Source organism: Eubalaena glacialis, chromosome 7, assembly GCF_028564815.1.
Source record: "Eubalaena glacialis isolate mEubGla1 chromosome 7, mEubGla1.1.hap2.+ XY, whole genome shotgun sequence".
In the NCBI taxonomy this organism is placed as follows: domain Eukaryota; kingdom Metazoa; phylum Chordata; class Mammalia; order Artiodactyla; family Balaenidae; genus Eubalaena; species Eubalaena glacialis.
In genome coordinates, this window is record NC_083722.1 from 77745994 (window position 1) to 77759412 (window position 13419).

Here is a 13419-nt window from a genome sequence, read left to right on the forward strand (position 1 = left end):
GACTAAGAGGTGAGAGAGAGTGGAGAGAAAGGTTCCACCCCCCCCATTACTGCAGGCACAGGAGAAAGAGGCAGCAAGGCCTCCTAAAAGCTAAATCGGAAGCAGGAATTCTGAGAACCTTCCAGCGTTCCAGGCCTCATGCTAGCACAAGGCAGCAGCAGCCCACGGCGCAACTCGCAACTGGGTTGACTCAACACTCCACACTAACGACCTGATAGAATAAAAGGCATGCCCTTTTCTAGGCATAAACGCTATTTACCTCAGTCCCTACTATCCTGGTACACATAAGATCATGCATTCAATAAAAAAAATTAATAGACACAGGAATAAGAAAAAGAAATGACTCATTATAAAGAGAAAAGTAGTTAACAGAACCAGACCAAGGGGACCCATCCAGATGTTAGAACTATCAAACAAAGACTTTAAAATGACCAAATTTAACATCTTAAAAGATTTAGTTGAAAAGGTGGACATGTTGAACAGAGAGGCAATTTCAGCAAAAAGCTGGCAACTATTAAAAAAGGCACAAACAGAACTGCTAAAAATAAAAAAAATTTTTTTAATTACCAGAAATGAATAATTTGACTGGACACAGCAGAGAAAAGAATAAGTGAAACCGAACATTAGGTTAATAAAAATTATCCAAATGGTAATAAAAAGAGAAGAAGGAGTGAAAGAGGGAGAGAGAGAGAAAAGAGCAACTGAGAGTATGGGATGATATCAAACTGTCTAAAGTATAGACAACTGGAGTCCCAGAAGTAGGAAAGGGATAAAGGGAAAAAAGAAGAGGGGGAGAGAGGAGCAGAAGGAGAAGGAGAGAGAGAGGCAGAGAAGGACAGAGAAAGAACAGGGGAGAAAAGCCATCTGAAGAGATAATTGCTAAGACTTTCCCAATATTAATGCAAGACAAAAACACCACAGATTCAAGAAGCTTAGAGCATCCCCAGCAAGATCAATACAAAAAGAAACACATCTAGGTACATCACAGTCAAATTCCGGAAACTCCAGAAAAAAAACCATCAAAGCAGCTGCCCCCCCCCCCGCAAAAAAACATATGTACAGAGGAATAAATTTAAGAGTGGCTGCAAACTTCTCATCAGAAAACTTACAATACAGGATCGGATCTAGATGGTGGGGGAGTAGGACAGGAAGCTCACCTTCTCCCTCAAATACATCAAAAATACATCTACACGTGGAATGATTCTCACAGAATACCTACTGAACGCTGGCAAAAGACCTCAGGCTTCCAAAAGAGCAAGAAAATCACATCAGTGAGTAGGACAAAAGAAAAAAAAAAAGAGAGATAGAGAGAGAGAAAGGAATTGGGGCAGGACCTGTGCCCACAGGAGGGAGCTGTGAGAGAGGAAATGTTTCTGCACACTGCTAAGTCCCCTCACTGGCGGCAGGGACTCACGGCTGAGGCTTGGGCTTTGGAGGTCAGACCAGGGAGAGGACTGGGATTGGCTGTGTCAAGACAGCCTGAGGGGGCCAGGGTGTACTCACCACAACCGAGGGAATATGGGAAGAAGCCTGGGCGCACCAGAGAGGCAAGGCACCGTTGTTGGGTGGTGTGCAAAGAGAGGGGTGGGGCCGCCATAGGAGCTTCTTCCTCCATGTAGGGCACCGCCTACTGGAACTCTGAGGGCAGGTGCGAGCAACCGTTGCCATCTCGGACTCCAGAGGCGGGCATGGACTGTTGCTGCCACTGAGGGTCCCTTGACTGGGCACCAAACACTGCCCCTGCCTTCCCGGGAGCCCGCACGGGCCACACACCTGCACACCCCGTCAAGGGGAAAACGGCCAGCACACGCTGAGGAAAGAGCAAGGATCCAAACCAAAATCAGCCCTCACACCAAAAAAATATTAAACCCACACATGCTGCATAGGGATGCTCCCGCATATAAAGAGCCCTCCAAGACTACAGTAGATAACTGTTTCTCCTAAACTCACAGAGTAAAAGAAATATAAGCAAAATGAAGAAGCAGAGGAACCACTCCCAGTTAAAAGACCAAGAGAATTCCCCTGAAGGAACAAGCAATGAAACAGACCTCTTCAGTCTAACAGACACCAAGTTCAAAAAAGAGGTGAACTAACACAACATTGTAAAGCAATTATACTCCAATAAAGATGTTAAAAAAAAGGAGGTGAAAATGAAAATACTGAAGGAATTAAGAAAGGCTATCAAGAGAAATGCAGATTACTGTAAAAAAGGAACTAGAAACTAAAAGGAGAAGCCAAGAAAAATTAGAAAATTCATTTGCTGAGATGAAAGCTGAGCTAAAGGCAATGAATAGCAGAATGCACAATGCAGAAGAAAGAATAAATGATCTGGAAGACAGAATAATGGAAATTACCCAATCAAAACAGCAAACAGAAAGCCAAATGAAAAAAAAAATGAAAGCAATATAAGATAACATAAAGCATGCCAATCTACACATAATAGGGATTGAAGAAGAAGAACACAGAGAAAAGGGGATTGAAAATGTATTTGAAAAAATTATGGCTGAAAACTTCCCAAACCTAAAGAAGGAAACAGATATCCAGGTACAGGAAGCACAGAGGGTCCCAAACAAGACGAACCCAAACAGACCTACACCAAGACATATGATAATAAAAATGGCAAAAGTTAAAGATAAAGAGAGGATTCTAAAGGCAGCAAGAGAAAAACAAAGAGTTAATTACAAGGGAAACCCCATAAGGCTATCAGCTGATTTCTCTACAGAAACACTGCAGGCCAGAAGGGAGTGGCAAAATATTTTCAAAGTCTTAAAAGGGAAAAATCTGCAATCTAGAATACTCTACCCAGCAAGATTATCATTTAGAATAGAAGAAGAAATAAAGAATTTTTCAGACAAGCAAAAACTAAAAGAATACAGCAATACTAAACCTAACCTAAAAGAAATATTGAAAGGTCTTCTTTAGATAGAAAAGAAGCAAGAAGATATATAAAGGAGGAAATCACAATTGGAAAGTAAATCACTTAAATTAGCCAGTATACAGATCAAAACAAAAACAAAAACAAAAACCTATTTGTGAAAACGATGATAAACAAAAGAACAGCAAAAGGATAAACATGAAAATGTAAAAAAGGACATCAAAATCATAAAATGTGGGAAGGGAGAGTAAGAAAATTCAGGGGTTTTTTGTTTTGTTTTTTTTAAGAATGTGTTTGAACCTATATGACTATAAGTCTAAAGCAAGCAGATATAGGAAGGGGTTAACATACTTGAAAAACAGGGCAACCACAAATCAAGAACATACAATAGATTCACAAAAAACAAAAAGAAGAGAACACAAGTATAAAATAAAAGGAAATCATCAAACCACAAAAAGAAAAAGGAACAAAAAAGAAACATAGAGTCAACTGGAAAACAAGATTTAAAATGGCAATAAATACATATATATCAATAATTACCTTAAATGTCAATGGACTGAACCCTCCAATCAAAAGATGTAGAGTGGCAGACTGGATTAAAAAAACAAGAGCCTACAATATGCTGCCTACAAGAGACCCATCTTATGGCAAAGGACACACATAGATTCAAAGTGAGGGGATGGAAAAAGATATTTCATGCAAATGGAAGTGACAAGAAAGCAGGAGTTGCAATGCTCATATCAGACAAAATAAACTTTAAAACAAAGGCCATAAAGAAAGATAAAGAAGGACACTATATAATGGTAAAAGGATCAACAGAAGAAGAGGATTTTACACTCATCAACATATATGCACCCAATATAGCAGCACCCAAATACATAAAACAAATACTAACAGACATAAAGGGAGAAACTGATGGGAATGCAATAGGAGACTTTAACACCCCACTCACATCAGTGGACAGATCTCCTAGAAAGAAAATCAATAAGGCAACAGAGATCTAAATGATACAATAGAACAGATTTAATTGATATTTTCAGGACATTACATAAAAAAAAAACCCACATTTTTTTCAAGTGCACATGGGACAGTCTCTAGGATTGACCACATACTAGGGCACAAAACTAATCTCAGCAAATTTAAGAGTATAGAAATTATTTCAAGCATCTTCTCTGACCACAACAGCATGAAACTAGAAATCAACCACAGGAAAAGAAATGAGAAAAAAATAATTTCATGGAGACCAAACACCATGCTACTAAAAAACCAATGGGTCAACAAGGAAATCAAAAAGGAAATTTAAAAATACCTTGAGACAAACGACAATGAAAAGACAATCATACAAAATTTATGGGATGCAGCAAAAGCAGTTCTTAGAGGGAAGTTCATAGTGATACAGAACTTCCTTAAAAAATAAGAAAAATCTCAAATAAACAACCTAACATACCACCTAAAAGAATTAGAAAAAGAAGAACAAACAAACCTAAAGTCAGCAAAAGGAAGGAAATAATAAAGATGCAGGAGGAAATAAATAAAATACAGATTAAAAAAATAGAAAAAACATCAATAAAATCAAGAGCTGGTTCTTTAAAAGGGTAAACAAAATTGACAAACCTCTGGTCAGGCTCACCAGAAGAAAAGAGAGAGAACTCAAATAAACAAAATAAGAAATGAAAAAGGAAAAATCTCAACTGATACTGCAGAAATACAAAAAACAAACAAACAAAACCTGTAAGAGAGGGAATTCCCTGGCAGTCCAGTGATTAGGACTTGGCACTTTCACTGCTGTGGGCCCAAGTTTGATCCTTGTTTGGGGAATTAAGATCCTGCAAGATGCATGGTGTGGCCCAAAAAAATTTTTTTTAATTAAAAAAAAAACATAAGAGAATACTAGGAACAATTATATGCCAACACATTTGACAACCAAGAAGAAATGGACAACTTTCTAGAAACACACAGCCCACCAAAATTAAATCAAGAAGAAATAGTTAATTTGAACAGACTGATCACTAGAAGTGAAATAGAATCTGTAAAAACAAACAAACAAAAAACAAAACAAAACAAAAAAACTCCCTACGAACACAAGTCCAGGACCAGATGGCTTCACACGTGAATTCTACCAAACATACAAAGAAAAACTTATAGTGATCCTTCTCAAACTCTTGCAAAGGATTCAATGGCAGGGTACACTCCCAAAGACATTCTATGAAGCCACCATCACCAGACAAAGATACCACCAAAAAAGAAAATTACAGGCCCATATCTTTGATGAATATAGATGCAAAAATCCTCAACAAAATATTAGCAAACCAAATCCAACAACACATAAAAAAGGTCATACACCACAACGAAGTGGGATTCATCCCAAGTTCAAAAGGGTGGTTCAACATATGCAAATCAATCAATGTAATACACCACATAAACGAAAGAAAAGTCAAAAACCACATGACCATCTCAATAAATGCAGAAAAGCATTTGACAAAATTCAACATCCAGTCATGATAAAAACTGTTACCAAAGTAGGTACAGAGAGAACATATCTCAACATAATAAAAGCCATTTCTGACAAACCCACAGCCAATATAATACTCAATGGTGAAAAGCTGAAACCCTTCCCGCTAAAATCTGGAACAAGACAAGGATGCCCACTCTAACCACTTCTATTCAACATAGTATTGGAAGTCCTAGCCAGAGCAATCAGACAAGAAAAAAGTAAATAAAACGTATTCAAATTGGACGGGGAAGAGGTAAAACTGACACTATATGCAGATGACATGATACTATATATAGAAAACCCTAAGAACTTCAACAAAAACTTCTAGATCTAATAAATGAATTCAGCAAAGTAGCAGGATACAAGATTAACATTCAGAAATTGGTTGCATTTTTTTGAACGTAGATCCTTGTTGGTTATCTATTTTAAATATAGCAGTGTGTAAATGTCAATCCCAAACTCCCAAACTATCCCTCCCCTCCCCACATTTCTTTACACTAACAATGAAATATCAGAAAGGGAATGTAAAAAAAAAAAAAAACTTTTAGGAACTTGAAGAACTATAGAGCAAAGAAACAATGATGAAAAACACAATAAATGAAATTAAAAATTCTCTAGAAGGAATCAGTAGCAGAATAACTGAGGCAGAAGAATGGATAACTGACCTGGAAGATAAAATAGTGGAAAAATCTACCGCAGAGCAGAATAAAGAAAAAAGAATGAAAAGAATTGAGGAGAGTCTCAGAGACGTCTGGGACAATATTAAATGCACCAACATTCAACTAATAGGGGTCCCAGAAGAAGAAGAGAAAAAGAAAGGGACTGAGAAAATATTTGAAGAGATTATACTTGAAAACTTCCCTAATATGGGTAAGGAAATAGTCAATCAAGTCCAGGAAGCGCAGAGAGTCCCATACAGGATAAATCCAAGGAGAAACATGCCAAGACACATATTAATCAAACTATCAAAAATTAAATACAAAGGAAAAATATTAAAAGCAGGAAGGGAAAAACAACAAATAACATACAAGGGAATCCCCATAAGGTTAACAGCTGATCTTTCAGCAGAAACTCTGCAAGCCAGAAGGGAGTGGCAGGACATATTTAAAGTGATGAAAGGGAAAAAGCTACAACCAATATTACTCTACGCAGCAAGGATCTCATTCAGATTAGACAGAGAAATTAAAACCTTTACAGACAAGCAAAAACTAAGAGAATTCAGCACCACCAAAGCAGCTTTACAACAAATGCTAAAGGAACTTCTCTAGGCAGGAAACACAAGAGAAGGAAAAGACCTACAATAACAAACCCAAAACAATTAAGAAAATGGTAATAGGAACATACATACTGATAACTACCTTAAAGGTTAATGGATTAAATGCTCCAACCAAAAGACAGACTGTCTGAATGGATACAAAAACAAGACCCATATATATGCTGTCTACAACAGACCCACTTCAAACCTAGGGACACAAACAGACTGAAGTGAAGGGATGGAAAAAGATATTCCATGCAAATGGAAATCAAAAGAAAGCTGGAGTAGCAATTCTCATATCAGACAAAATAACTTTAAAATAAAGACTATTACAAGAGACAAAGAAGGATACTACATAATGATCAAGGGATCAATCCAAGGAGAAGATATAACAATTGTAAAAATTTATGCACACAACATAGGAGCACCTCAATACATAGGGCAAATGCGAACAGCCATAAAAGGGGAAATCGACAGTAACACTATCATAGTAGGAGACTTTAACACCCCACTGTCACCAATGGACAGATCATCCAAAAGGAAAATAAATAAGGAAACACAAGCTTTAAATGATACATTAAACAAGATGCACTTAATTGATATTTATAGGACAGTCCATCAAAAAAACCAGCAGATTACACTTTCTTCACAAGTGCTCATGGAACATTCTCCAGGATAGATCATATCTTGGGTCACAAAGGAAGCCTTGGTATATTTAAGAAAACTGAAATCGTATCAAGTATCTTTTCCTACCACAATGCTATGTGACTAGCTATCAATTACAGGAAAAAATCTGTAAAAAAATACAAACACATGGAGGCTAAACAATACACTACTATATATCCAAGAGATCACTGAAGAAATCAAAGAGGAAATCAAAAAATACCTAGAAACAAATGACAATGAAAACATGATGATCCAAAACCTATGAGATGCAGCAAAAGCAGTTCTAAGAGGGAAGTTTATAGCAATACAAATCTACCTCAAGAAAAAAGAAGCATCTCAAATAAACAACCTAACCTTACATCTAAAGCAATTAGAGAAAGAAGAACAAAAAACCCCTAAAGTTAGCAGAAGGAAAGAAATCATAAAAATCAGATCAGATTTAAAAGAAAAAGAAAGGAATGAAACAATAGCAAATATCAATAAAACTAAAAGCTGGTTCTTTGAGGAAAGTAAACAAAATTGATAAACCATTAGCCAGACTCATAAAGAAAAAAGGGAGAAGACTCAAATCAATAAAATTAGAAATGAAAAAGGAGAAGTAACAACTGACACTGCAGAAATAAAAAGGATCATGAGACATTACTACAAGCAACTATATACCAATAAAATGGACAACCTGGAAGAAATGGACAAATTCTTAGAAAAGCACAACCTTCTGAGACTGAACCAGGAATAAATAGAAAATATCAACAGACCAGTCACAAGCACTGAAATTGAAACTGTGATTAAAAATCCTCCAACAGGGCTTCTCTGGTGGCGCAGTGGTTGGGAATCCGCCTGTCAATGTGGGGGACAAGGGTTCGAGCCCTGGTCTGGGAAGATCCCACATGCCGCAGAGCAAGTAAGCCTGTGCGCCACAACTACTGAGCCTGCACTCTAGAGCCCACGAGCCACAACTACTGAGCCCACATGCCACAACTACTGAAGCCTGTGCACCTAGATAGAGCCCGTGCTCCACAACAAGAGAGGCCACTGCAGTGAGAAGCCCACGCACCGCAACGAAGAGTAGCCCCCGCTCACCGCAACTAGAGAAAGCCCACGTGCAGCAACGAAGGCCCAATGCAGCCAAAAATAAAGAAAAAAAAAAAACTTCCAACAAACAAAAGCCCAGGACCAGATGGCTGCACAGGCAAATTCTATCAAACATTTAGAGAATAGTTAACACTAATCCTTCTCAAACTCTTCCAAAATACAGCAGAGGTAGGAACACTCTCAAACTCATCTATGAGGTCACCATCACCCTGATACCAAAACCAGACAAAGATGTCACAAAGAAAGAAAACTACAGGCCAATATCACTGATGAACATAGATGCAAAAATCCTCAACAAAATACTAGCAAACAGAATCCAACAGCACATGAAAAGGATCATACATCATGATCAAGTGGGGTTTATCCCAGGAATGCAAGGATTCTTCAATATATGCAAATCAATCAATGTGATAAACCATATTAACAAACTGAAGGAGAAAAACCATATGATCATCTCAACAGATGCAGAAAAAGCTTTCGACAAAATTCAACACCCATTTATGATAAAAACCCTCCAGAAAACAGGCACAGAATGAACTTACCTCAACATAATAAAGGCCATATATAACAAACCCACAGCCAACATCATTCTCAATGGTGAAAAACTGAAACCATTTCCTCTAAGATCAGGAACAAAACAAGGTTGTCCACTCTCACCACTATTATTCAACATAGTTTTGGAAGTTTTAGCCACAGCAATCAGAGGAGAAAAAGATATAAAAGGAATCCAAATCAGAAAAGAAGAAGTAAAACTGTCACTGTCTGCAGATGACATAATACTATAAATAGAGAAATCTAAATATGCCACCAAAAAACTACTAGAGCTAATCAATGAATTTGGTAAAGTAGCAGGATACAAAATCAATGCACAGAAATCTCTTGCATTCCTATACACTAATGATGAAAAATCTGAAAGAGAAATTAAGGAAACACTCCCATTTACCACTGCAACAAAAAGAATAAAATAACTAGGAATAAACCTACCTAAGTAGACAAAAGACCTGTATGCAGAAAACTATAAGATACTGATAAAAGAAATTAAATATGATACAAAGAGATGGAGAGATATACCATGTTCTTGGATTGGAAGAATCAACACTGTGAAAATGACTATACTACCCAAAGCAATCTACAGATTCAATGCAATCACTATCAAATTACCACTGGCATTTTTCACAGAACTAGAACAAAAAATTTCACAATTTGTATGGAAACACAAAAGACACCGAATAGCCAAAGCAATCCTGAAAAAGAAAAACAGAGCTGGAGGAATCAGGCTCCCAGACTTCAGACTATATTACACAGCTACAGTAATTAAGACAGTATGGTACTGGCACAAAAACAGAAATATAGATCAATGGAACAGGATAGAAAGCCCAGAGATAAACACACGCACATATGGTCACCTTATTTTTGATAAAGGAGGCAAGAATATACAATGGAGAAAAGACAGCCTCTTCAATAAGTTGTGCTTGGAAAATTGGACAGCTACATGTAAAAGAATGAAATTAGAACACTCCCTAACACCATACACAAAAATAAATTCAAAATGGATTAAAGACCTAAATGTAAGGCCGGACAGTATAAAACTCTTAGAGGAAAACACAGGAAGAACACTCTATGACATAAATCACAGCAAGATCTTTTTTGACTCACCTCCTAGGGAAATGGAAAAAAAAAAAACAAAACAAATGGGACCTAATGAAACTTAAAAGCTTATGCACAGCAAAGGAAACCATAAACAAGATGAAAAGACAACCCTCAGAATGGAAGAAAATATTTGAAAATGAAGCAACTGACAAAGGATTAATCTCCAAAATTTACAAGCAGCTCATGCAGCTCAATATCAAAAACAAACAAACAACCCAATCCAAAAATGGGCAGAAGACCTAAATAGACATTTCTCCAAAAAAGATATACAGGTTGCCAACAAACCCATGAAAGGATGCTCAACATCACTAATCATTAGAGAAATGCAAATCAAAAGAGGTATCACCTCACACCGGTCAGAATGGCCATCATCAAAAATTCTACAAACAATAAATGCTGGAGAGGGTGTGGAGAAAAGGGAACCCTCTTGCACTGTTGGTGGGAATGTAAATTGATACAGCCACTATGGAGAACAGTATAGAGTTTCCTTAAAAAACTAAAAATAGAACTATCATACGACCCAGCAATCCCACTCCTGGGCATATAGCCTGAGAAAACCATAATTCAGAAAGAGTCATGTACCACAATGTTCATTGCAGCTCTATTTACAATAGCCAGGACATGGAAGCCACCTAAGTGTCCAGCAACAGATGAATGGATAAAGACGATGTGACACATATATACAATGGAATATTACTCAGCCATAAAAAGAAACGAAATTGAGTTATTTGTAGTGAGGTGGATGGACCTAGAGACTGTCATACAGAGTGAAATAAGTCAGAAAGAGAAAAACAAACACTGTATACTAACACATATATATGGAATCTAAAAAAAAAAAAAAAAAGGTTCTGAAGAACCTAGGGGCAGGACAGGAATAAAGACGTAGAGAATGGACTTGAGGACATGGGGAGTGGGAAGGGTAAGCTGGGACGAAGTGACAGAGTGGCATGGACATATATACACTACCAAACATAAAATAGATAGCTAGTGGGAAACAGCCGCATAGCACAGGGAGATCAGCTCAGTGCTTTGTGACCACCTAGAGGGGTGGGATAGGGAGGGTGCGAGGGAGACACAAGAGGGAGGAGATATGGGGATATATGTATATGTATAGCTGATTCACTTTGTTATAAAGCAGAAACTAACACACCATTGTAAAGCAGTTATACTCCAATAAAGATGTTAAGAAAAATAAATAAAAGAATACAGGAATTTAAAAGTAAATAAATAAATAAAGGAATAGAATAGGAAACAAAAATAACTTTTAGAATAGCACCAAAAAAAAAAAAAAAAAAAAAAAAAAAACCTCTAGGAATAAACCTGACCAAGGAGGTGAAAGACTTATATGCTGAGAACTATAAAACATTAATAAAGGAAATAAAAGAGGATTCAAAGATATGGAACGATATCCCATGCTCTGGGATTGGAAGAGTATTGTTAAAATGGCAATACTACCCAAAGCAATCTACAGATTTAATGCAATCCCTATCATATTACCCATGACATTTTTCATAGAACTATAACAAATCATTCAAAAAAAAATTTTTTTTAAGATTTATTGATTGATTGATTGATTGATTGATTGCTATGTTGGGTCTTCGTTTCTGTGCTAGGGCTTTCTCTAGTTGTGGCAAGTGGGGGCCACTCTTCATCGCGGTGCGCGGGCCTCTCACTATCGCGGCCTCTCTTGTCGTGGAGCACAGGCTCCAGATACGCAGGCTCAGTAATTGTGGCTCACGGGCCCAGTTGCTCTGCGGCACGTGGGATCTTCCCAGACCAGGGCTCGAACCCGTGTCCCCTGCATTGGCAGGCAGATTCTCAACCACTGCGCCACCAGGGAAACCCCCAAAATTTTTATGGAACAATAAAAGACCCAAAATTGCCAAAGCAATCCTGAGGAAAGAAAACAAAGCAGGAGGCATAACTCTCCCAGAATTCAGACAACACTACAAAGCTACAGTAATCAGAACAGTATGGTACTGGTACAAAAACAGACATACAGATCAATGGAAGAGAATAGAGAGCCCAGCAATAAACCCACACATCTATGGTCAATTAATTTTCAACAAAGGAAGGAAGAATATAAAATAGGAAAAAGACAGTCTCTTCAGCAAGTGGTGCTGGGAAAGTTGAACAGCTGCATGTATATCAATGGAGTTAGTACACACCCTCACACCATGCACAAAAATACACTCAAATGGCTTAAAGACTTAAACATAAGACATGACACCATAAAACTTCTAGAAGAGAGCATACACAAAACATTCTCTGACATAAATCATACCAATGATTTCTTAGGTCAGTCTCCCAAGGCAAAAAAAATAAAAACAAAAGTAAACAAATGGGACCTAATCAAACATACAAGCTTTTGCACAGCAAAGGAAACCATAAACAAAACAAAAAGACAACCTGCAGAATGGGAGAAAATATTTGCTAATGATGCGACAGACAAGGACTTAATCTCCAAAATATACAAAGACCTCATACAACTCAGTAACAAAAAACCAAACAACCCAATCAAAAATGGGCAGAAGCCAAAGCAATCTTGAGAAAGAAAAACGGAGTTGGAGGAATCAGGCTCCCCAACTTCAAACTATACCACAAAGCTACAGTAATCAAGTCAATATGGTACTGGCACAAAAACAGAAATACAGATCAATTGTACAGGATAGAATGCCCAGAGAGAAAACCACACACATATGGGCACCTAATTTATGACAAAGGAAGCAAGAACATACAATGGAGAAAAGACTGCCTCTTCAATAAGTGGTGCTGGGAAAACTGGACAGCTACATGTAAAAGAATGAAATTAGAACACTCCCTAACACCATACACAAAAATAAACTCAAAATGGATTAAAGACCTAAATGTAAGGCAGACACTATAAAACTCTTAGAGGAAAACATAGGCAGAACACTCTGACATACATCACAGAAAGATCCTTTTTGACCCACCTCCTAGAGAAATGGAAATAAAAACAAAAATAAACAAATGGGACTTAATTAAACTTAAAAGTTTTTGCACAGCAAAGGAAACCATAAACAAGACAAAAAGACAACCCTCAGAATGGGAGAAAATATTTGCAACTGAAACAACAGACAAAGGATTAATCTCCAAAATATACAAACAGCTCATGGAGCTCAATATCAAAAAAACAAACAATCCAGTTAAAAAAAGGGCAGAAGACGTAAATAGACATTTCACCAAGGAAGACATACAGATGGCCAAGAGGCAAGGCACATGAAAAGCTGCTCAACATCACTAATTATTAGAGAAATGTAAATCAAAACTACAATGAGGTATCACCTCATGCTGGTCAGAATGGCCATTATCAAAAAAGCTAGAAACAATAAATGCTGGAAAGCGTGTGGTGAAAAGGGAACCCTC

At 37.4% G+C, this 13419-nt stretch overlaps 1 protein-coding gene across 1 annotated transcript in view; it reads right to left on the reverse strand.

Moving 5' to 3' along the window:
- CHDH (choline dehydrogenase) overlaps positions 1–13419 on the reverse strand; it is a 68332-nt gene that overhangs the window by 22909 nt on the left and 32004 nt on the right. The window lies entirely within an intron of this gene.